We start from the raw sequence: 16,276 nt of genomic DNA on the forward strand, positions 1-16,276 counted from the left end.
CTCTGACACACTCCCCCTCCTGTGTCTGCCAGTATTAGAATGTATTATTTGGTTGGTGATTTTTCTCATTTCTCTTCTCAACTCAGCAGCCAGAACTGCTCCTCCTGACTTGGCAGAAGTTGAGGATGTCCATTCTTGCTGACTTTTGTGCCCGTTCATTGCCAAAAACCCATAATATTTAAGGTTTTTAATTCTTCCTCTGCATTTTTTTTTTGAGAGGGGTTATTATTTGTGGCCAGAAAGTCAACATTTTTCATATTCACTCCACAGTTCATAAAGTACCTAACACAGGTCTCTACTTCCTTGCAATCCTCAAGAAATATGTAATTGTCAAGTGAGACAAGTTATGCAAGAATTCTATATACAATCTAATTAACTACATACAATCTACTTAATTCTATATACAAACTAATTAATTAATCTAATTGATCTGTTTTGTTATTGTTATATACAGGAGCATGTTTTCCTGTGTGTGGTACACAATCATAGTTTCCTCTGAGCTAGTTCATTTATAGTACCTCTCTCTGCTGATCTGGATGAATAATAATTTCAGATAAGTTTAAGACAGCTGAGGCACAGTGGAAAAGGTGTCAATGAACTGGACTCTGCCACTAACTAGCTGTATCCTTAGAAAGTCACTTAATTTCCACAAACCACATTTACCTTCATCTGTTAAAACAGGAGACTGGATTAGATCAATGGTTTCCAAGGTGCAGGTCCCCAGGGCCCTCCAAATTCATGGGATCTCCAAATCCATGTGTATACCTAGTAGGCTATAGATGAAATAAGTGATATGTCTCACTCATACAGGTATAGCTATTTGTTTCAAATATATGTAATCGCTGTTGTGATTAACGAAGTTTAAATTCATGCAAATTGAACTCATAGTGGCATATTGTCATTATATACCTTCTCAATCCATGCATACTACAAGTTCAAGTCCTACTAAATGGGAATCCAAAAAACGTTGAGATTGAAAAGGGGTTCTCACACTTGAAAAGGCTTGGGAATCTCTGTGGTATAATGATCTGTAAGATCACTTTCAGCAATAAAATTCTGTGTCTAAACATTTCTATTTTGATAGGGGGTCTTCCATGCTCTAACTCAAAGGCCAGTAAGGGAAATAGCTGAGCACGGGGTGGACTTGGAGTAACCCTCAGCCGGCAGCATGCAAACCAGAGCTCCATCCAGCCACACTGCACTCTAACTGCAAAAGCTCTTACAGAGGAGAGGAAAATTCCAGATGGGGGCTATTACTGTCTTAGAAGATTTCTTGAGATTTTTTTTTTTTTTCCTCTTCTCTGTTCCATTTAACTGTTGACTCACTTTTGGCTATACGTTTCTGGAATCGGTATCAATTATGGCAGCCAAACATGAAGCAAGAAATCTGCTCTCATTTATAGCCTTAGTGTTTTAACTTGAAACACTAGGTCTTTTCAAAATAGGCATATGCAAATACTAAGCAAATTATACCCAAACCACAAACCACTTCTTTTGGGAACCATCTAATATTTTTTTCACCTTAATATAAGCCTTAGGATAGTCCTGATGGTAAGAATTATTCCAAGGATGTAGGACTAGATACTCATTTATGTCAGAAGCCAAGTTTAACGATTATGAAAATAAAACGATATGAATGTCTTTTAAAGAAATAAGGAAGGGACAACTTACTTATTATGGGTTCCTTGAAGGATGGACCATGTTTTTTATCCCTCTGTGTCCCTGTATCCTAGCATTTATGGTTGTTGTTATATCTGTTAAATGGTGAGTTTCCTGAATATAAAAAGAAGCATTAGAATTGGAAGAGGATCTTGACTGCCCTTCAACTAAAAGGGACAGGATTGGAAATAATCAATCACAGCCTATGAAATTAATATGAATAATACAGATTTGAAGAATATTTATGTGAATGCATTTTCTAAAAGCTTGGGGGGGAAACAGGAAACGAGCCAATAGAACTACCAGAGCAAATCACTGTAAAGTGATAGATACCAATTTTTCCACTATCTTAAAACTGACTTCTTGGGAACTGGTGTATCAGATTATATGTGGAGTTAGCAAACTACTGAGAGAATATAAAGTGGCTAAAAATGTCAGAGGAATGACTCAAAGGGACCATTTGCTCCAATCTAAAGATGCCAGAGAGTAGTAGGCCCTAAAACTCATAGGAAAAGAATGAAGCAAAATAATTAAAAAGAGAGTTGGGTCAAGATGCTCAAGAAATAGAGTTTAGGCAAAAACAAAACAACTGACTTACAATGTTTCAAAAGAGAGAAGGCAGTGGTGAGTTTGTGATATATGACTGAATGGTTAGCTTGACAACAAAGAGAAACTTCAACCAAAGAAAGAATTATTTACAAGAATAATAAAAGTGGCAATCAACATTCTTTTTAGTAAACATTATGTATCTGGCACTATTCTCATCTAATTCCATCTTCTTGGGACTTCCCTGGCAGTCCAGTGGTTAAGACTCTGTGCTTCCAATGCAGGGGGCGTGGGTTTGATCCCTGGTCAGGGAACTAAGATTCCCACATGCCATGTGGTGTGGCTGAAAAACACAATGGTAATTCCATCTTCTCAATTCTGCCATTAGGTATGTGTGATGTGATCCCGTTTTACAGACGAGGTTGGAAAAGTTTGCCCCAGATGACTCAACCAGAAAGTGGCAGGGTCAGGATTCGAAAATAGAACTCTTTGAGATGATGGGTGTTCAACATCACTCCCATTAGGGATCCTAATGGAAACTAAAGGAGCAAGGGAAGAAGCACCTTTGTGAAAATTTCAAGATCAGCTTCTACTAAATCCATGAGAAAAGCCTAGCTAGCTGCACGTGGAAGAAAGATGAAATGGTCCACTTCATAAAACAAGGGGACCGAGCCTCATATTAAAAGAAAGAAAAGGGAGGCATTAGTAGCAGAAGCCACTAACATTGCAACACACTGTTTACAAGATTTTTGCAAAAATTCTGCTTCAGTTGTTGACAAGAACAGCCAAAGGCATGATTTATACAATCTGGCAATCTGCCATGGAGAGGCGGGAAAGAGCTGACAGTTGGTGAACTTAAAAGAAGTCACAAAGAGGGGGTGTAATAGAAAATTACTAGATTTTGAACAGGGAAAAGGCTTTTTGCTCAGATAACACAAATCATATAAATACAAACTAGACAATAATACAAAACAGTATAATATCAAGGAGTATGGGAAATATTACCTGTGATATGGACTATAAGAAATATAGGAAATCAGATATTGGGCTAGATACCATTTATGCATTTTATTATTTTTTAAAAGATAATCCTAAAAGAAAAAAACACAAAAAGAAAAAAAGATAATCCTAGATCCTAGTTTGAAAAGTATTTTTAATTAGAATTCAATTAAACAAACGAAAACCAATGAGGTTTCACTGAGTAACAAAGAAAGTACTAGACTGAAAGTCCAGAGATTTAATACAACATTTTAAAACAAATACCTTGGTATTGCTAAGTTTAATTTCCTCCCCGGTAAATGGGGTATAATAATAATACAAGGCTCAGAGGATCTTTGTGAACATTAAATGCAACAATGTTTGTGAAAATTGCCAGTGCTGTGCAATCTTCATCATCGTGATTGTAATTCCTGCTCTGGTCCTACTTAGCTGTATGACCTTAACAACTAGAAAATGGAACTGGAAATGAGGAGGTTAGACTAGATTACCCCTTTAAACTCTCCCATTCTCTGCTAATATAAATCACTGCTTTCCTTCAAAATTACATAAATATATTTTGCAATAGATAAGCAATTAAAATGTGTAAGAACCCAGCATCTCCATACCCAGTGGGTAGAGAAAAAGCGAAATTAAACTGACAAGGAGAGAGGCAAAGCTGCCCGTCTCATCCCATATACTGTGTGTGGCATGCAGATTGGTCAGTTGTAAGAACCGCTTGTGAAATTTAAAGGCAGTGGAGTGAAATTTTGAAAAGAAATATCCATATACAGGCAGAGCCCCCATCACATCCCATTCAAAGGACACAGGTCAATGATAGTAGAATAATACAGCAATGCTTCTTTTCCATTTATTTGGTAAGCTCCTACTGATTCTACAAAGCTGGACACAATTGTCTGTCACCTCCCAATTTGCTCCCAGAGCACTGTGTATATCATAGGCTTACCAGTCCTTTGCAGTTGGTTGTTTTGTACATCTATCTACCCACTAGATTGCTAGGTCCTTAAGAATTAGAATAGCAACTTATTCGATTTTATCGCCTAGCCAACCACAGGGTCTGCCATATAAAAGTTGCTCAATAATGCTGGTTTGAGAATTGAATTAATTAATTAAGTAAATGCTGAAAACACAAAGTACATGATAGAAACTGGCTCTTAAGTTAACAGAAAAGACTTTCAACTTTAAATGGCATCTGACAGTCTCTCTAAAATTTCCCTTAAAATAAGCATGAATCAGAAGGGAGGGGGGGAATTAAACACGAACACTTTCATTAACCACCATACTGATGGAACTGTGCTGAAGAGTGCAGGTGGTAAATCCTTGTGTTATGCTGCCTTAACAGAAAGACTACCTATCTGAAAAAAAGGTACAAAGTCCGTTCAATTCTCCCAAACGTTCTGGCTCCCTGGAATAAGAATGCAAGACCTGTCCCAACCCAGAAACTGGATAGCTGACCTTTACTGACCAGCTGCTGCTTTTGGAGGCTGTCAGAATATTGTTATTTCCCACCATCCCCAACGTATAAACATCCAACCTAGGAATTATAGGCGAAAGAAACCAAAGCAAGTGGAATAGAAATTATAATCAAAGACACAGTTGAAAAAAAATCACAAATTGGAAAAAGCCTCAATTATGCAGGTGTAAGGAGCCCATAATGTTTCAGAGGGAAAATATATATAAAGAAAAGACTCTTCAAGCATCCAGACAGGAATAATGAATTGCATAATAAAGGGAGGGAAGTCAGGCTGATCACAAACTTCTCCTTCGTATTATTATTATTATTATTATTTTGGCCGTGCCACATGGCTTGAAGGATCTTAGTTCCCCAAACAGGGATGGAACCCCAGCCCCTGGCATTGGAAGCTCAGAATCCTAACCACTGGACCACCAGGAATTCCACTCTTTTGCATTATTAAATGTTAGAAGGAAATTAAGCAGAGTATATAGAATTTTGAGGGGCAAAAGTTGTAATTCAAGATTTTTATACCCAGTTTTTATGACTCTTTTAGTTGCAACCGAGAGGAAACCCAGTTCTAACTAGCTTAAGGGGAAATAAATGAATATATTGTTTCACAAAACTTCCAAGGTAACTTTAGGTACAGCTAAACCCAAGGGCTCAAATATTGTCATTGCCCCTCTCTCTCTTCCTCCCTGCCATCAACCCCGCCAACTCTTGCTTCATCCTGTCTCTGCTTTTCTCTCTATATTGGCCTCATTCTCTCCCACTGTTATGTACACTCTTTCCCTATCCCAGGGAGTGTGGCCAAGGAAAAAATTCCATACCCACATTGTTTTAGCTCATGATTCAAACGGATGACAGACTCCCTGCATCCGTGAGATTTTCAATCTCATGAGAATACTTTGGTTGCTTGTATTCAGACCATGTCTAATCACCATGGATGCGAAGTTGGCCCATTATTGGTCAGGCCTGAGTCACACACTGGTCCTGCAGACAGCGCATACACTGTGATTAACAGTCTCACAAGAACCTAATGAGATGGGAGGGAGACAGTTCCTTCATAGAAAGAAAGAGTGGGCAGACAATAAGAGCAAATATGAACTACATTTCCCCCATGCCTACTTAACACAAACTCAAACAATTTCAAAAGTCCCTCCACCTGATATTTGTCCAACAAATGTATGTCCAACTAATGTATAACTAAAGTCACACTTACTCCAAAAAGAGACAACACAGAATCACATCCAGTTACTACCCCACCTCCATGCCCAGGATCTCTGGGTGATGTACACATCTCTGATATCCAGATATGGTTTCTCTTGATTCAATAATCTGCAATATATATTTTTAAAATTACATTCAAGAAACAACTGGAAGTCTGAACACTGCCTGGATATTTAATAATAATAATGAATCATTGTTAATTTTTGGGGTGTTATTGTATTACGGGTTTTTTTAAATAATACTTACGACTTATTAACAGATGTAATGATACGATGCGTAGGGTTTGCTTCAAAATAATCTAGTGAGTGGAGATATGCATAAAACCAGATTGACTATAAGCTGACCATTGTTGAGGTTGGATACATCAGGGTTCATTATTCTATTGATATTTATAGTGGTTGTTTGAAATTTTTCACTATAAAGGTACAATAATAATAGTTATAATAAAAAAATAACCTGCAGGGCTTCCCTGGTGGCGCAGTGGTTGAGAGTCCGCCTGCCGATGCAGAGGACACGGATTTGTGCCCCGGTCCGGGAAGATCCCACATGCTGCGGAGCAGCTGGGCCTGTGAGCCATGGCCGCTGAGCCTGCGCGTCGGGAGCCTGTTGCTCCGCAACGGGAGAGGCCCCAACAGTGAGAGGCCCGCCTACCGCAAAAAAACAAACAAACAAACAAAAAAACCCTGCAGTTTAAATGATCAATGTAATGATCCCCTACAGCTCCCTTACACAGTAGAGGAGGAAAAACAGCATATCTTCCAATAAAACTCCATTCAGGGGACTTTCCTGGCGGTCCAGTGGTTAAGACTCCGTGCTTCCACTGCAGGGGGCGCAGTTCAATCCCTGGTCTGGGAACTAAGATACCACATGCCTCGCGGTGCGGCCAAAAAAACTAAAAAACAAAAACTCCATTCAGAAAGGGTGCCATGATGTATGCCACAGCATGTACCAGACCCTACAGAATAACACAGCAAGAATTTACATCTTGACAGTGAAACCAATCTGACAACCTCAGGCTTCTCCCTGTGCACAGATCGCCCACATTCATTATTCTTCAAGGCTGTGCCTAAAATGAATGTAGGAAAAAATCCTTCTGGAGGTCCTGCCCCTTAACATCTCTCTTGCATTTGGTGTTATTACAAGGACCTGGGGATTGCCTTAGAAATCCAACAATCCCAAATGCTTTCCGGTTGATATTTCTCTGGAAGTTCAATACTTTTAAACCCCTAGACATCTACTGATTGGGTCTACTTCTGTAGGTGAAAATCAGAAATCTTGTCTTGTCCTTGATTATAGACCAGACTCTTCTGCATACCTGTTTCTTAGCAGCAGTTCTTAGCCTTCAGCTATGAGAGTCCTAAATGACTCAGGCTGAGGTATTGAGGCAGAACTGCTCAGTGCTGTGCCCAGGCTGAACCGGTTGGTTGGCTGTTTACTAGGGAATGAATTGTTACCTTCCCCACCAGCCAGTGCTCAGCAGGATAGTTTGGGGAGGGGCTTAAAGGATCAGGCTTCCGGATTTCTCAAATTCCTCCTGAGTCCCAATCACAACCCCTACTCCATCTCCCACCTCCCAACCTCTGCCAACACTAACTTCAGCTTGGGTCAGGGATTTTGGCTTTTGTAGTTCCATGAGGTGCATGATTATCTGACCCCCAGCAGTCTTAGCTTACTGCCCACATCCAAATGGAGGAAAGGCACCTCTTAACGAAGTTATATACTATTTCCTTCCTGCTTTCACAGGGACCAATTTATACTGAAGCTTTTTCTTTTCTTGAATGATGTGCAAGAAGCAGGCAACATCCTGAAATTCTGACAATTCCTCTAAAGCTCCAGTCTCAGCAGGCACATGTCTGAGTCCAAAGAAAGAAGAGGTCACCCTTTAACCATATGTTTTGGAACAGCATAGCAAAGATGGACTATTTTCTTGCCCTTGGTATGGGGGTTCTCTCCATCCTGTGATACACTTAGACTCAACCAAATCTTTACTGTAGAGTTTATTCCTAGCAATGGCCTTTTCCTAATAGCAATTCTATACTTAATTTTTTTTAGTTGTAAAGGACAGAAAACCAACTCAAACTATCTTAAGAAAAACAAAGGAAATTTAGTGGCTTGTCTGACTGGAAGGTCCAAGAGTAAGACTTCCAGCGCAGCTGATCAAAGATCTCAAACAATTCTGCTAGCTCCACTCTCATTTTCTCATTCTCTTCCCTCCAGCACTCGGGTTCTCTCTCTCTCCATCTCTAAGATCTGCGTGTTTCATTTTGTTTGTTTCATTTTGCTTATGTTGGCCTCATTCTCTCTTGCCACAGATGAACTCTGTTCACAAGGCAGAGAAGATGGCCCCTCACAGGCCAGCTCTACATCCATACAGCTCACAAGCCATGCATGTAATTTAATTCAAAGGCCCTGACTGGCCCTATTTGGATTATATCCCCACCCCTTGTAGAAGTCATTAAGGACAGGCTATCACAGTTAACCAGGTCTAGGAACATACCAGACTCTGAAGTGATAATTATACCAAAAATACATGGGTTGAGGGAGTAAACGTTCCTCAATTGAAAACAAAACAAAACAAAAACAACGACAATGACAACAAAAGACAAACAGGAAAAGCTGAGCAGAAAAGCACAACAGATGTTCCACTACTCCAACTTACTTGTCTTCTATGCCTGAAGGCATTCCCAACATTCCCAAGATTCATGGGGTCAGAAAATACATTACGCATTTATCTTTTCTGATAAATGTACTTGAAGAAGAAATTCCAGCTAACCAAAATTAAGACACTAAGACAGATGTCCACATACTAAAAAATACCAATGTACTTCCTTTCCTCAGTTTGACTCTAGACTTGGGAATTAAGTTTTATTTGTGCTTTCAGGTAGATTTTGCCATACTGGGCTGAGACTTGGTCCCTCTTTTTTTGTTTTCAACTTAGCTTCTGCTTTGGCTCCTTTCCCAATTCCAAGAAATCTGATTCTCAAGTCACATCCTTCATCAAACATTTCAGACAGCACCTTTTATTGGATTTGACCAGTTAAACAACACAGTTGGTACATAACTACTAGCATGGATAAAATCCAAAATACTGACAACACCAAATGCTGAAGGATGTTAAGACAACAAGAATTCACTGCTGATGAGAATGCAAAATGGTACAGCCACTTCGGGAGACAACTTGGCAGTTGCTTACAAAGTTAAACATAGTCTCACCATATGAGGCAACAATCACACTCCTAGGTATTTACGCCAATGAGTTGAAAACGTATGTCCTACAAAAACCTGCACATAAATGTTTACAGAAGCTTTATTCATAATTGCCAAAACTTGGAAGCACCCAAGATGTCCTTCAGTCAGTGAGTGGATAAATGGTGGTACATCCATACAATGAAATATTATACAGTAATAATAAGAAATGAGCTATGAAGCCATGAAAAGACATAGAAGAACCTTACATGCCTATTGCTAAGTGAAAGAAGACACATCATACTGTATGATTCCAACAATGTGACATTCTGGAAAAGGCAAATCTACAGAGACAGTGAGAAGGTCAGTGGTTTCCAGCAGTTTGGGTTGGGGGGAAGGAGGGAAGAATAGATGGAACACAGGGAATTTTTAGGCTAGTGAAACTCGTCTATATGCTACTGTAATTGTGGACACGTGACATTATGCATTTGTCAAAACCCACAGAACTAGACAGCACAAAGAGTGAACCCTAATTTAAACTATGGACTTGAGTTAATACTAATATACCAATATTGGTTCATCAATTGTAATAAATACACCATATCAATGCAAGATATTAATAGTAGGGGAAACCGAGGGGGGTATATGGGAACTCCCTGTACTTTTTGCTCACTTTCTTTGTAAACCTGAAACTGCTCTAAAAAATAAAGTCTACTCATTTAAAAAAAGAAAAATACAAATAGCAGAAGCATCTTTTGGTGCCAGAAATAAGGAAGTGCTCAAAAATGTGTGTATGGGAAAAGGACATAGGATCCAGTCTAAAAGAGCTCCCAGTAGCCAAAGTTGGACCAACTTCATAAATAATGATAGCGTGGGGTTGTATATAATCCTAATAATAAAATAAATATCCACAAGTCCATACTGAAATAAATAAATAAGATACAACTCTTCCTTATGGAAGAATGAATTCCAATTAAGAAATATGGGGGACTTCCCTGGTGGCGCAGTGGTTAAGAATCTGCCTGCCAATGCAGGGGATAGGGATTCGAGCCCTGGTCTGGTAAGATCCCACATGCCGCGGAACAACTAAGCCCATGCGCCACAACTACTGAGCCTGCGCTCTAGAGCCCACGAGCCACACCTACTGAAGCCGGCGCACCTAGAGCCCGTGCTCCGCAACAAGAGAAGCCACCACAATGAAAAGCCCGCGCACCGCAACAAAGAGTAGCCCCTGCTCGCAGCAGCTAGAGAAAGCCCGTGCACAGCAATGAAGACCCAACGCAGTTAAAAATAAATAAGTAAATAAAATAATTTAAAAAAAAAAAGAAATATGGGCTGGAGCCACTGACGTCGGGCTCAGGTGCACGCGCTCGCTCGCCCGCCCGAGCGCGGCCCAGGTGGCGGCTCGCAGCTCCAGGTGGCGGCCTGCAGCAGGCCGCGACGAGAGGGTGAGAGTCCGCGCTTTCCGAGGGAGCTGCGCCGGCCTCGGCCCCGCGGGGTCCCACCGCACCCGAGAGAATGGAGAGCCTCCCCCGACGCCCCAGCAGGGCCCGCGATCCCGCGCTGGCCGTCCCTCAGTAGCTGCTCGAAATCTGCGTTTTACCCACCACCTCGGCCTTGTCTCCTGAGTCAGTGGCGTTGTGGTTCCGAAGAAATGGAAGAAAAGGAGCCATGTGACCGACTCCGTTCGGTCCTCCTGCCTTGAGGTCTGGCTGGCATTTGCAGAAAGGAAAATACAGCAAGGAAATCGTGTGTTTTTGGAAGGGGTAGAAGAGGAAGGTGGAAGAAGGAAAACAAGGTCTTAGATTTTATATGATTTTTTAAAACTTCTGCACTTCGACAGTGGTGGCAAAATACACTAAATCCAAGTTATCTTTGTTTTGAGAAGAGGGGCATTATTTTGCCTTTTGATTACAACCTTTTCTCCCCGTGACAAAGCATAAATCATGGACATCAGAAAATAAGGTAGACCTCAGGAATCCTGCAAAGACTGAGAAGCTTACATTCCTCCTCAGGAGGAAAGAGTGGGGTGTTTTTAGCCCTCTCTGGAACCTAAAACGAAAAACATGAGTTGCGTGCCATGGAAAGGAGACAAGGCCAAATCCGAATCATTGGAGCTGCCCCAGGCTGCACCCCTACAAATCTACCATGAGAAACAGCGCAGGGAGCTTTGGGCTCTGCACGCCCTCAATAACGTCTTCCAGGACAGCAATGCCTTCACCCGGGACACGCTGCAAGAGATTTTCCAGAGGTTGTCTCCAAACACCATGGTGACCCCCCACAAGAAGAGCATGCTGGGAAATGGGAACTATGATGTGAACGTCATTATGGCAGCACTTCAAACCAAAGGCTATGAAGCTGTTTGGTGCGACAAGCGCAGGGATGTCGGCGCCATTGCTCTCACTAACGTTATGGGCTTCATCATGAATCTGCCCTCCAGCCTGTGTTGGGGTCCACTGAAGTTGCCACTCAAAAGGCAGCACTGGATCTGTGTTCGAGAGGTGGGAGATGCCTACTACAACCTCGACTCCAAACTGAAGATGCCCGAATGGATTGGAGGTGAGGGCAAGCTCAGGAAATTTTTAAAACATCATTTGCGAGGAAAGGAACTGTGAACTCCTGCTGGTGGTACCAGAAGAGGTGGAGGCCCATCAGAGTTGGAGGGCTGATGTGTAACACAGTTCTACCCAGCCTTCCCTCACCTCAACCCCCGAAATCCTCTGTGATGTGCTGTGGCCTCTACAGTGGGCCTGCCCTTGCCACGTCCCCAAACATCTCATCGGGTTTTTCCCCTCAGATTTGACAGTGCAATAGGACAGACGTGAGGACTGTTACAGAACCAACCAGTGTTACTTGTTCTGGGAAAGGAAAGTAGGAGCTGTGTGTGCTTAGGGCAAGCTATGGAAGACTTTGGTTTTATTTAAGAGAGGAAAAAGAAAGGTGGGTCTTAGCTTATTTCCCCGTTTCTCTGAGGACTTGCCAGAGGCTCTGCTGGAGTTCACTGCTGCTCTGACTCACCTGGAGATGCTGCCTTCACTTCCCCTTTCCTGGCAACCAGTGGGTCTGAAGACACAGTACAGGCAAAGCCCATGTGACGGGTTTGAAGGACTTAGAGCAAAAAGGCCTCTCAGGAAACCATCTCCAAAACTGCAGCAGCAGTACAGCATGCTGTCTCCAACCCTTAATGCCGCCCTTACCCTGTTTTTAAGAGTGGTTTATGGCCATCCTTGGAGTTTTATAATGAAAAGTTCTCTAATATTCCATGCCGGGCGGTTGAATCCTGCGATATTCTAGTGTGACAGGGTGAGCTAGATACCTAAGAGGATGTGGCCAGAACCAGGCTGGGGCAGGCATGGGCAGCCTGTCCGCCTCACTCCAGCATCATCCCTCCCACTTCACTGCATTGCACTGGTTTAGGAGGCTTTGAGGCACAAGATAGGCAAAAGGGCAGTTTTCCCAGCTGACCCACTCTGGCAAAAATCAGGAAAAAATAAGACTGCCTTTGACATCAAATTCTACTAGTTTGAGACAGAGTTGGGCAAGGAAAGTATTGGGAAGATAAGCCTTCAGAGACTTGGAGCAGCTAGAATGGGTAGACGTCCTAGGCTTGGAGTCACTATAGTGACAAGCAGCAGAGCCCTCACATTGGGTGGATATGTGCATTACGCTTTGTCATCTCTCTGTAGCTTCCTTTACAGATCAACTGAGAATGGACCCGCCCCCTACCTCTTTAAATAGTTGTAGGCCACTTTTCTCCCCGTAACTTGGGAAAACAAAAGGAGAAGTAAGGGTCATACTACACCGCCTGTCACCACAGTGGCTGTGGTTGTCTCAGGGCAGGCGGGCAGGCAAGGATGGCCTGTCCAGCCCTCACAGGTCAGTGGTTTCGGCAGGTCTGACAGCTGCCCCACTGGCCAGACCTCTCCAATAGCAGAGCCAGCCTGGGGCTTGCATGTCCAGCCTGAGCAAGCTTAACGGGATGAAGCTGAGGCTTTCTCCCCACTGTGACTGGAGTGCATGTTTACACCAGCACTTTTTCTGCACATGTATCTTCAATCCAACAAGGCCATTTTTTCTGCTGAGTAACAGAGGCCACCAAGCGGCAACTGCATTACACCCTCTCAGCAAGTGGCCGCATTGTCTTCTGCACCATTTTCTACACCAGACATGCTTGGCACCACAGGGAGCTCTTCGCCCCCGCACAATGACATTCCAACCACCACCAGCCAGAAGTTACAGCCAACCTTGCTCATTGTCACAAGCAGGACCTTGGGTCCATCGGCACTGTCAGTGATGTAAGCCATTTCCTGGGAGGAGAAGGAAACTCCTTGCCACCACTCTGCTTGGGCCTGTGCAAATGGCACTTCAAAGGAGCCCCCATGCACTTGGAGTCCATGAGCCAGTGGGATATATGCAAAGACGCTTAAACATTTCAGGGCTGGTTTCTCTGCTCATATCCAATTCTGGTGCTTAGGAACAGGGACCTATGCTGATGCCCAAGGGCAAAAAGCCCCACTTCCTTTAAAAAAGGGGGCAGGCCTGACCCTGATGCCCAGTAAGGGGCAACCCTAGGCTTTTTGTTTTTCTTGCTTTTATTCCTTTTTGTTGGCCTTGTGCTGGGTTTGTTTACAAAAGATGTATTTTGTTTAACCAAATATTAAAAATGGAAAACTCCATACATAGAAAAAAAAGAAATATGGAAGGAATGAGGGAAATAGAAAATTGGCATTAGAACACTACTGTGTTAACTGTTGCAGGCAAGATCTACTGATGAATGCTCAAACTAATGAGTGAAAGCTTGAAGAGAAACAGGATATTTGCATAGTCTCAAAATATTGTCCTTGGGCTTCCCTGGTGGCACAGTGGTTGAGAGTCCGCCTGCAGGTGCAGGGGACGCGGGTTCGTGCCCTGGTCTGGGAAGATCCCACATGCCGCAGAGTGGCTGGGCCCGTGAGCCATGGCCGCTGAGCCTGCGCGTCCGGAGCCTGTGCTCCGCAACGGGAGAGGCCACAACAGTGAGAGGCCCGCATACCGAAAAAAAAAAAAAAAATATATATATATATATATATATAGAGAGAGAGAGAGAGAGAGAGAGAGTCCAAAAATTACTTATTAATTACAATGGAAAATAGTAACGGTATAATAAAGTAAAGCAGACATCACCTTAACCAAGTGATCAAGGTTAACATCACTAGTAATAAAACATTGAATCATGTATCCACCAATACGATGCACTGAGAAGGGTACATGACCCCTAAAGTATCCTTCCCAAAATGCAAAATTGCAAGCTCACCGTGAAAAAACACCAGGCAAACCCAAATTGAGCAACATTCTACAAAATATCTGATCAGACTCTTCAAAAATATCAAAGTCATGGAAGACAAAGAAAGCCACGTTCACATTGGATAATTTGAGGGGACTTTAAACAGGGGTAATTTAAGGTGTCGGCAGAGTGTAGGGGAATAACAAAGGATGGTCACAGTGGCCAGCACTGGGCTTGAGCAGGCAAAGGGAGGAAGTAGTCAGTGGCGCCTGGATAGAAAGCTTGTGGAGAGGCCATCCGACAGGACCTGTGACTTTCAGTCAAGGACACAGCCATCCTGATGTGACTCGCCCAGGGAGGGATCTAGAGGAACAAATTCCCCAAACTCACTCTCCCTGCTCCCTCCAGTCTCCTGCCAGCACTCCACAAGGAGCAAAACCCAACCTGGAGCCACAGGTAAGGACTGTTGATGTGGTCCATACAACACCTGTCTGCTGGGTCAACGCACAGGGTGGAGAAGGCAGAGCATGGACCTGGAGGGCCAAATGCAAGCCGTTCAGCACAGAGCTTGCCCTCACAGAGCACACATTTTCGTGGAGGAAGACAAACAACATAGTAACAGCAAACATTCAGTGAATGCTGACCACGTGCCAGATGCACTCAGCACTTTACAGTGTTATAACTCACTTACCCCTCACAATAGTTAATGAACTCAAATTAACTTATGAGGAAACTGAGGCACAGAGAGGTTAGAAACCTTGTGCAGAGTTTATATGTGCATGAGTTGGTATCAACTATTATAATTTGAAAAAAGACGAAGCCACATCTAAACTCTTAAGTAAATCACAGCAAAATGTTTTTGGAAATTATAAACTAGCATTTGGGGAGGATGGAAAATGACGGCAAAATGAATATTATGGGTAAAAGACAGAGGGTTTATTTTTAAGTTGTAAGATTAAGACTAATAGTCCTGGGGATCAATTGAAATATAGTTGCCAATGGATGTGTAAAAACAAAGTAAAAAAAAAAAAAGTCAGAAGAGCTGGATCAAAAAGGAAAACACATTATAGTAAAAGAAAAGAGAGAAATAGGGGTGGGGAAAGTAATATGAGCATATTCTGTTAAACAAAATTAATATGCAATTATAACTATTTGAATATTCATACTATGTAAATTCTCTTTGCAAATGAGATTATAGACTTGCTTGCAAACAGTAATCGTGCTAAATAAATGTAAGGTGCTATTATTTAAAACAACAACAATAACTAGTGGATAATATTGGCAGCAGTCCCTATAGAAAGCTCAAGCTTCCAGGAAGATACTATCTATAAAGAAATATGCAGGGCTCACAGCATCCCCACAGCTAGAAGGGGCTTAGAAATGAGAAACATTTCTTTCTCAGTTTTCCCTTGAATTGAAATTGATTGGCTTCCTGGACAGTAACATGGCGAGTTTCAGGATGGAGGTTCTGAGGACAGAATCCTCCGGGCTTATGACTGCCCCACAAAGTTTCTCTGTGGGACCAGGACAAACTTAAACAGTTCAAGTAAATGGCCCTCCAGCTCTGGTCCTTGTAACTGTAAACATGTCTGTGCGGCCCCCGTCCACTCAAGCCCCTCCTCCCCTTCATCCACAGAGCTGACGAAGCACAAGGAAGTTGAAGTCGCTGTGTGTTTAGATCAGTTCTGCAGGACACAGCAAAATCCGAAATGGATTGTGACCTGCTGATAATCTTTCACAGCAAACCAAGTGATCATTGATTAAAAATAGCTTTGAACATGTATTGCATATCTATTTCAGGCCTCGTTTTATTTGGAATGCAAATACTGCTGGAAGCCAGAGCTACACGAGCAGCAGCTGGAAAGCTACTCAGACATTCTAGCCAATTCTTGTCAAGCCCAGTTGGTGAAATGAATGCCATTCTGCGGTCTCAGTGAAGGAGA

General features: G+C 42.4%; 1 protein-coding gene and 1 pseudogene across 8 annotated transcripts in view; one reads left to right on the plus strand and one right to left on the minus strand.

The window, feature by feature from the left end:
* TMEM178A (transmembrane protein 178A) overlaps positions 1 to 16,276 on the minus strand; it is a 248,006-nt gene that overhangs the window by 88,090 nt on the left and 143,640 nt on the right. The window lies entirely within an intron of this gene.
* Positions 11,016 to 11,685, plus strand: LOC114900353 (annotated as a pseudogene).

The sequence above is a fragment of the Monodon monoceros genome, unplaced genomic scaffold (genome assembly GCF_005190385.1).
Source record: "Monodon monoceros isolate NGI ecotype Baffin Bay Population unplaced genomic scaffold, NGI_Narwhal_1 Super_Scaffold_19, whole genome shotgun sequence".
Classification (NCBI taxonomy): Eukaryota; Metazoa; Chordata; class Mammalia; order Artiodactyla; family Monodontidae; genus Monodon; species Monodon monoceros.